The following is a 10126-nucleotide window of genomic DNA, read 5'->3' as shown; positions in this document are numbered from 1 at the left end:
GGTAAATACAAAATTTTGAATGAACTACATTCGAAAAGAGTATTTCTGAGCTCACGGCATCTTTCTTCTGCAACTTTGGTTTTTCAATGGTGCCTATCAACCTTTACAAGTAGAGTGACGATTCTAGCTTTCATGTTTAATGGCTTCCCCCTGAGTATCAAAGCCTCCTAGAATAGACAAAAGTAGCAACATTGAACAGGACCAAGCCCCTCTGCATGTACAATGGCAGCTCTCTTGAATCTCGCAGTGTTGATGACAATGGAGTAAAGCATGCTGCTCAATCTTCCGCTCTCTTACATGCCATGCATGACTAGAGCTCTCTATGCTCCCTTGTGAGATCCACCTTTCATGCTGTCTTTACATGTAGCCTATGTGATGGAACATAGAGACCCCATGTAAATTATTTTGAGTGAACCCTAAAGCATCTTGTCATCCTGTCTTGAATCCATATAGAATGAGTGTGCACTATCAACATCCTCAATGCATGTTGATGAATGAACCCTGGAGTATCTTGGCATCTTGATAAACCCTTCTATGTGTAGTCAATGCTCTATCTACATTAGGGCTTTGATTTGTCAACCTTATTCTCATCCTAAATGATAGCATGTGAGCTTATGGATGTAGGAATGTTAAAGATCATCTTTGATAACTATTTTGAATCTTGTATGGTCAGTATTCGTGTATATTGAAAATGTGGTAATGCATCCATAGATAGTAGATGCAGTGTCATTGAAGGTGTGGTTTGTGCATACCAATACTTAGTGTCAACTCGAGGACCTAATTGCATATAGGGAGATAAGGCTAGGCATGTCAATCTTTTCTGCCTTGAAATCGCTCTCCCATGTGATGGATCCTCCAAACACGTAGTGTGTGTGTGTGTGAGAGAGAGAGAGAGAGAGAGAGAGAGAGGAAGAGAGAGGAGGTTGGAGTGATTGTAAAGTGACCATTTAAAGGGTATCAAATTGATTGTGGCCACATTGTGGAGCTAAGATACCTGGAAATTAGATCAATAACGTTGCTAGTGTTTTTAGAGAGCAAACTATTGTATATAAAAACCAAGCATATGATGAGAAAACCTGAATGTAAGCATCAATATGTAATTGGAAATGTAAGGGCTAGCCTAGTCATGAAAGCTTTGAAAACTTTGTTGGAATAAAATCATTACATTGACTAAATAGACAATGGTTAAACCCTAATATTATTTGCACACCCTTCTCTTTTCACGGCTGCAAGGCTTCAAGTTATGGCTTAAAAGCCTTGGTATAACGGCTTGCTACGCTACCTGGCCTCACCCAGGCTCTGAAGCTTACATGTAAGTCAATTAACCTTGGTACAAACGTCAAATTAAGCCGTAAACACTAAAATTTAACCTTGATCTATAAATGTAAATACTACCTAATTAATCCATATTCTACCACAAGAGACCCACAAGTACCATGGGATCTAAACGGTGGAGGAAATTCTTTATATTTTTGGCAATTTTAGTTTTTGAAAGTTTGAAGGAATGCTTTTTTCAGACTTCTATAAAGATTGATTTTTTTTAAAAAAAACAAGAAGGTATATTTCAGATCAAGCAGGGGGAAATCTCAACCAGTTTCGTGTGTAGATATGTTTTGATTAGTCATTGTTTACAATGATTAGTCGAGCATCAAGCAAAGAAAGGGTGAAGGTTTACTATGATTTTGAAAATGTTAGATTTAGAGTGGATGTGTTTTTTTTGTTTGTGTAAGTCTACAACAAAATACTATATAGTGGCAAGACACTCTTTTGCAAATGGGCATTGAAACCACAATCTTTATTTGCCATAGCTTGTTGTGTAGTCGGTGCCTCCGATGAGCTCTCAATGATCTCCTTTGGGTTATGGATGTGGCCACGATTTTTTGTGTGGATTTTGATTGGAGCATTAATTGGGGGTTAGGGTGACCAATTTTTGCAAAGAGAGAAGTAAGGAGTGTATAGTTATAGCCCTCTACACTCCCTAAGTAGGTATCCACCCTTGTAGGAATTCCATAAACATAGGACATATAAAATTGATTTACAAGTAAGGAGAGCATGTATAAGTAGTCTAAACTAAGAAACAACACAGGAAGTAAGGACATATAAAATTGATTTACAAGTAAGGAGAGCGTGTCTAAGTAATCTAAACTAAGAAACAACATAGAGAAAAATAGAATTGTTATTTCTATCATAGAGATAGACATAAACTAAGAAATAACATAGGAACTAAGGATATATAAAATTGATTTACAAGTAAGGAGAGCATGTCTAAGTAGTCTAAACTAAGAAACAACATAGTCTAAACTAAGAAACAACACAAGAAGAATAGAGCTGTTATATCGATCATAGAGATAGACATTAAGATTTCAAACGAACTATATACCAAAAGAAAACTATTTTCAATAGTCCCTCTCTATGCTTATCAACCTCCTGTAAGTAGAGGCATGCATCTTTGGCTCTCAACAACTCAAAAAGAAAAACAATCTATGATTATTAGCTCACGACATCTTTTTGCTTGCAATTATTCTTTTTCAATAGTCCCTCTTTATGCACACAAATCTCCTGGAAGTGTAGAGATCCATGCATGTTTGGTTCTCATACTCGACGAGTGCCTCCTTGAAAAGACAATGGTAGAAATGTTGCACAGGAACATGCCCCTTTGTGATGCATGACTAGAGCTCCCTATGCTCTGTAATGAAGGGGCCTTGGTATTGGACATAAAGGGAGTCCATGGGCATGGATATGGCCGGGCAAGTGTTATGGGCTACCACACCTCCAAGAGGGAACTCAATGCATTCACCGTAAGGAAGAGCAATAAAACACAACTATCGTAGGGCACTTATCAATGCTTCGAACTTGTGTCCCTTGAGGTCTCCAAGCTTGAGAAACTCCAATCCTCCAACAAGCTTCACCTCCACGTTGTCACCATAGAGTCGCTCGCACCACCACATAAGGCAATCACTCTCTCTCACTCCTCAACACAAGCATGTAACATATAAGTATAGAAGAGGCACAATGCTCTCCCTCAATCTCTCTCTCAAGACACAAACAACAGCTCTCAATAGCACAAAGGGAGATTTTGTCCATTCATTATGAGAAAATGCCTTATATACAATTGGTCCTTATTCACACTTGGGCGCCAAAAACTTACTTAACTAAGGCCTTGGGTGGCCAATATCTTATAATTTACAACTTTTATAGTGCCTTTACATGACACTTATTAATGTCCTCAAATGGAGGAGCATATTTGTTAATCCAAAATGGGATTAACATCCCCCCTACCTGATGTAGGTTCTATCCTCAGAACCTGTTACCGAGGTAGAAAGACCTGGTTGCCGAACTCATGACAATAGAAGTTACAGGGTGACTCAAGCTTTTTTAAGGTTCTTTTGAATGCGGAGTGTGATCTCCAGAACTCGGTATCGACCATGTCTTTGAATGTGATATGCATATAGGCTAGTAGACACCTTAGGCGATGATAATACAACATCCTATCTTTGTCAAACAGGGTCCTTGATTCATATCAAACTGCAACTGCTCAGCATCATATCCATCATACTTTTCCTTGGGTTGATCTATCAGGACCACGAGCAATTTTAGGAATCGAATGCTGGCCACTATTGTTGGGTCCAGGATATAGCGCCATGCATGTATCCAATTCAGCATCTGCTTCCTTTGCTCGCCTATATTTGTAAATGTGGCTGGCATAAAGATGGGAAAGTTGTAACATACATGTGAATCCCGTTGCTTGGCCTCTTGAAACTCCAAAGGTGTCCATCTTCTCTTCAGTGGCATGTACAAGGGATCCACTCTTTGAGTTGGTGGCGCGCACATATATTCATGGCTATATTCCAAGATTGTGAGGTACTCTTTTCTCCAATCTGGTTGTATGCCGAAATCCTCCAACTTGGGGTTTGTATCAACTGTGATAATTGTTGTATACCCTCCTCTTGTGTGGACTGGATGAGCCTTCCTCCACTTGCGAAGCAATAACTAATCATAAATGTCACAATTCTTATTTCCAACAGATCGGCCAATTGTGGATTTGCTAACTTGGTGTGCCGTGCCACATTAGACCATAAAGTTCCCTCTCCAGCCAAAGGCTCCTAGGAGCTCATCTAATTCCGGTCGAGGTGCTCAGAGAGGGTATCGTACATAGGGTTGCTTCGTCGGTGTGATATTCGAGGATGCTTTTGGTAAAATCTGCCGTACTCTACAGCAGACAGACAAGGACTCAAGAATAGTATCATCAGTAAAAGATTCAATGGCGTCTTGTGGGAGAGTGTGACATACCTTCTGAGTTTGCTGTGGGAGTGCCTCCTCGGGGGCGAGAGTGTTAGTGAAAAATTCTAAGGGTTGAGAAGGGTGAGTAGAAAAAATACAGTCTGCTTGAGACTTGTCAGTAGGCGGAGCATTTGGATATGAATTAAGTAATTTATTGGCGACATTAGAATATACGAGGTAAGTAGGGTTAGATGATGAACTTGAAGTTTCTTCTTGACCATGGCCTGAACTTGGGGGTGGGTGGCTGGGTTTGTGGAGTTTCATAAAATCTTGTAACTCAGTTATATCCTCCGGATTTATGTTGGGATACTCGATATGTGTTTTATCAAAAGTATAAAGGACGTTGGTTAACATGGATTCTAAATGTTTGTAGATATTATGATATAGTTTTAGAATACCAAAAGGATGATATAAAGAGGATTCACATAAATTTAAGTGATGGTGAGTATTGTATAGCTATAGCCACCCATGTCTTATGATCTATTGATAACTTTGGGCTACAACCTCGTAGTTGGCCGGTGTGTCAGGAATATAATCTAGAATAAACAAGTATAATTTATCGACGTTGTCTAGGATTTCAGAGTTCTGGAGCACCCAACACCAACTACAAAGGTTGAGCACAATTGGGTGTGCAAAGGATAAAAGTAAATATCTTGAGGATTAGTTAGTACTAGCAGTTATTACTATGTCCCCTCGAAAAATTTCCATGATGATGGTGGGATCAGCATCACGTTTGGTATTTTGCTTACTGAGTGTTAGTTCGCCTAGGCTTAGGTTCTCAGACAGGCTTATATCATATTGAAGCAATGAGAGGGTTAGTGTAGACAGAAAGAGAGTAAGAGTTTGAGGAGGGGCTCGAGGAGTTAGTGTGGCTGACCTATCTCTGACGCTTGCTCAAGGAGTAGGCACATCTCATATGTGGGTTCTTGTTGTTGACTTTGTTCTTAGATGGCCAGTTGACGTTCCAACCCTTGGATGTGTGAGTCCTTGGTGCTGAGAAGGTTTGAAATAGCTATTTCCCTGACCATCTTGGAAGCATCCAGCTCCTCAAAGCGCCTTGTTGCTTCTTCTTGCGCTCATTTGGCGGTAGCCTCTCTTCCTTGAGCCCCTCTAATCCTTTGAAATCTTTTTGCACCCAATTTTTGACTGTCTTGTAGAGCTATTGTGTGACTTACACCATAGCCTCTTGGTGTGTAATCATCATTCTTTGCATATCAGTCTGCTGATGGTGTCATTGAGTGCCCTAATCTTCTTGGCATTTACTTTGTTGATCTGTTCTCTTTCTTGTTGCAATTGGGTCACTCTGTTTTCTACTTCCTCTAGAGTTAAGGGTAGTGCATGGATTTGGCCTTGTAGCTCTTCTTCCTTGGCTAGGGGGGTGTGCTTGAGTTCTTGTAGCTGCTGGGCATGGATAGCTGGTTTCTCTTGGTTATGTGTGACTTCCTTTTGAAGTTGCTCTTTGCTTGCTCCGCATCTGCGCTTTCAAATCTGTATTCTCTTTAATCCTTTGCACAATTATTTGGTTTAAAACTAGATTATTGTTTTCCAGTGCTTGGTACTTGGCTTCCTGCTCCTCGGTCGCCTTTAAGCTCTTTAGGATCACATCTTTATGAGTTGCTTTTGCCGCTGTGAGGTATTCTTGCAATGTTTATACTTGGTTGGTTTCTTCTCGAACCTGCTTCCATAGTGTGGCATTGCAATCACGAAGCATGTGGGTTGTGAGGAGATGCACCGCCATACCCGTTGTTCTTGCTCCCAAAGGGAAGCACTTGTGGTTGCGGCCCCTTCCAGTCTCGCTTGTGGCAAATTCCAGGAGCTCGTTCGTCCCTCCACGGTTTCTTGTAAGAATATTTCATAATCCAAATTATGTAGGAAGGAAGTTTTTGGTATCACCTCCTTGTCCTCTAGACGTCTCCTTTTGCTTGGACTCGGTGTATCTTCAGCCCGTGGCCTTTTGCTTGTATCCAGTGGCTCTTCTGTGAGTTGCACTAGGAGCGATGTAGCTTCTCTGAGTCCTTGGGGTTCTGCTCTACTGGCAATGCTTCTGGTTCAGGCTCTGCAACCTCGTAGGTGTGTTTGACATTGTGGAATTCTTTAGGGGAGATAGATTTTTGAAGATTAATTGGGCCGGGCTTTGAGGAGGAGTCATGTGCTGTACTTCCGTCGTCTCTTGATGTGTTGCCTCGCTGATACTGGCTTCCTGCCGTCCTAGTACTTCTTGGTTACGACTTTATTTCTTGAGCGAGTTTAGCCTCAATTCTCTGTGTTTCTTTAGCAACATTTGGTATGAATCCCCTCATCTTTCTTTTAGTCTTATTTTTCCTTCCTCTCTTGATCTCCTTAATTATCTCTTTAGTCTCCATGAGCACAGCTTGTCCTCCTTGCATCTCTGCAGAAGCAGCCAGTCTGGTTGCTCTATCAGGAGTATTAATTGCATTCTTTCTTCTGGTTCTGGATCTAGGAGAGGCCTCTCAGCCACATGATTTAGTACCTGTGTCATCAGGTACGAGTTGCAGATCTTCGACTGATGGGCCTTAAGATGTGGATGTAGTAGGTCCAATCATCCTCCTTTTCCTCATGCACCTTGAATATTCTATTTAGTGGCACACTGTTGTACCTGTCCATTGGCTTCACTTGCATTATTAGTGACATTGCCCTGCATGCCTTTTTCAGTGACTTCATCCCTGATATTTTTGTATTCGGCTCCATTAGACTTGTATGATCTCTTCTTCAGCATTGCATCTAAGGGAATCTTTTCAAAGGCATGTGTATGTATTTTCACTGGTAGTGGTGGGAGTTGCAGAGCCTCACGGATCAAGTCCTCTGTGAGATCAATACTCGCTCCGTGGTGCCATCTTCTCTAGTCACACTGTCCCCCTCTTGGTGGTGGCTTTGTCGTATGTCTTTATGTACTTTGCACATAGTTCTGTGTCTATGTTTCGGGGGAGAATCTGTGCCATCCGCTCGAGGCCCACCTTCTCCAGTTGGCATCTTCCAAAATCTGGAGGCACTAAAGGCTCTGGTAATGTAATGCCACCTTTCCATATGTGCCATGTGGAGTTCTGCTGATTATGGCATCATGGAATGCCTGGGCGTATTGACCTAGGTAGCTTAGCTTCGGGCCTTGTGTTGGTCTTTTCTTTTGGCTCATTGGGATCCCATTGCACTGGCTTGTGTCACTGACCGTGGGGGTCTCTGCGGCTTCTGGGTCGGATGTTGCTGAGGTCGACATCTGTACATTGAGAAAAAGGTTAGTCCATAGATTGGTGGGGCATGTGCCTCGCCTTGTTGTTTTTTTTGGGTGGTAACAAGGTTAATTTTGATGGAGAGTGTGTTAGTGGTGTGAGCAATTAACGGGGTATAAGTGCTGTGACATGATGGGGTCCAATTCTCGTCATTGGGTTAAGCACCGTGAAAGTGCAAGAGGGATTCTGTGAAAGTACATACCGTGAAGGGGGGTAATCTTGTGAAATGGGGTAAACTCGTGAAAGTTAGTTCTGTGAGATGGAATTCCGTGAGATTGAATCTCGTGAGTTGAATCCCATGAGTTGGAATCCCGTGGTGAGAGTTAGTTACATGAAATGGTAGTTTCATGAGATGGGACAAACCCATGAAAGTTAGTTTCATGAGTTGGAATACCGTGATGAGTTGGAATCCCGTGAGATGGAATACCGTGATGAGTTGGAATCCCGTGAGATGGAAGGTTTTTGGCTCTTAGCCCGTGAGATGGAAGGTTTTTGGCTCTTAGCCCGTGAGGTTGCAGGTTGTTGGCTCTTAGCCCATGAACTTGCAGGTTTTTGGCTGTGATTTAGTGAGGTTTCATTTTTGATTAATTTCATTTAAGGAATGCATGATTTTATTGAACCGTCGAGTGGGGTTGTGCAAGGATATAACAAAAGACTGTTCGACAAGGTCAATCAGTGATTACGATTTGAACACTTGAAAAAGGAAAGAAAACACAAAGGAAAGGCCCAAGCTCCCACCTCAAACCCGTATGTGTTATTTGTACTTGAAGAAGTGAGGAGGAAGGCGATGAGAGGAATGCTTGATGCTTGTGATGTGCACACAAGCCGAACGACGAATGTAAAATGACAAAAGAGGAAGGATTTTGAGTTTTATGGCACAACTGTTGGACTAGATGGCTGCCTTAATGAAGAATGCCACATGTCTTCCTACGATTGGTCGAGAAAAAGTAACCATTTCACGGAGTGAAGCCTTTTGGACCAATTCACAGCATGAAACCTTTAAGACCAGTTCATGGTGTGAAGCTTTAAGACCAGTTCACAGTGTGAAACGTTTAAGACCAGTTCATGACGTGAATTGTTTTGTACCATGTGTGTGCAAGATTGATACCCTATATTTCTATGCATGCTCAGACACTCAACCATGCATTCAAAGACTGGATGAAGTGAATGATACTCATTTTACCTTGTATCTATTTTTTGAGTAATGGATACCTTCATCATGGAAACCAAGGTGGTACTTTGGCACTTCTAGGCAGGTGTTGTTGCAGGCGTTTTAACTCCGTGTGAGAGTGCTTGATTCTTCCTTCTACCCAACTGAAGAGTGTTTCTATTGAGTCATGTGGATCGGGGTTTGTATCAGTGTCTACTTTGCTGCACCTTCTTTTTCTTCTTTTCCATGTCCTTTTTCAACTCCTTGATCAAGGTGGTTACAGGTATTGGTTTTGGTATATTTAACCCATCCTATTGGGTTGGTTTCTTCCTCCACACGAGTGTTGGTGCACTCCTAGCATTGGTTTTAGTTGGGAGTTGGTTCTGAATGCCTTTACTACCCTTGTCTTTGTATACGGAGGTGTTTGCAATGGTGGTCCCCACTGGGTGGAGTTTGGGCATCCATATTGTTGTATTGCCCTGGTAATAACCTTGTGCTATTAGCGAGTCCTTTTGAACCCATTGCTTATGAAGGCTTTGTGTAGTGCTGTTTTGTTTGGAGTACTGCTAACTTACCTGTGAAGACCATTTCCATCCCTTGTGTCCTCTTCTCTGAACCTTTCTTGTTGATTCCTTATTGACACCCTTCTCATCCTTGTAGAGCTTGTTTCCAAGTTGACCCTTAGGCACCTAGTGCTGTGTAGCCCATGACGATTTGGGTTTCTTTTTGCAAAGGGATTGTGGAATTGATGCTTTTTTTGCTTCATGAGCTAATGTCACCGTGCTTGGTGTTTCTATATCCTCAATCATGGCCTGCTTCCTTGTGTTTATCGAGATCCATAAGGGTACGGAAGTGACATTTTTGCGAGCTCTCTCCGTTGTTTTAAAAGATGTTCTTGCAAGAGCATCTCTTGGGTTAGTGGTCCAAAATATTTTTTAAGTTTACTCCCATTGTACGTAACCCTCCATTTGTACGCCCTCAATTGTCTCAATTCTGACCAACCCCTGAGGTGTGATGTCGGTCACTCGGAAGGGTCCTAGACCTCTGTACTTGAGTTTTTTTTTTGGGGTGCTCCCTACACCATACATGAGGACAAGCTCCCCTGTTTCCAGTTCTTTTTGTTTTAAGTTATTGTCAAACCATTGTTTGCTTCATAGTTTTTCGATCATAAGTCCATGCGATATAATTAGTTTGGTTTCATCAAGATTCTCTAAATCGATTCAACTAATGCATTCTCCGTCAAACGTTCTTGCACTGCAATTATCAAGCTTGGAACTAAGTATTCCATAGGCATTACTGCCTCAACACCATAAGCTAGACGGAAGGGAGTGTATCCAGTCGCCACCTATACGATGTTCGGTATGCCCATAAGGCTGTTGTTAGCTTATGCTTCCAATTAGTTCAACTTGCTTCCAATGTTTTTGTCACAATAGTACACAAAATCTTGTTT

This window comes from Cibotium barometz, chromosome 61, assembly GCF_041138505.1.
Source record: "Cibotium barometz isolate CiBa-2024 chromosome 61, ASM4113850v1, whole genome shotgun sequence".
NCBI lineage: Eukaryota > Viridiplantae > Streptophyta > Polypodiopsida > Cyatheales > Cibotiaceae > Cibotium > Cibotium barometz.
Note: the sequence above shows the minus strand (reverse complement) of the source record.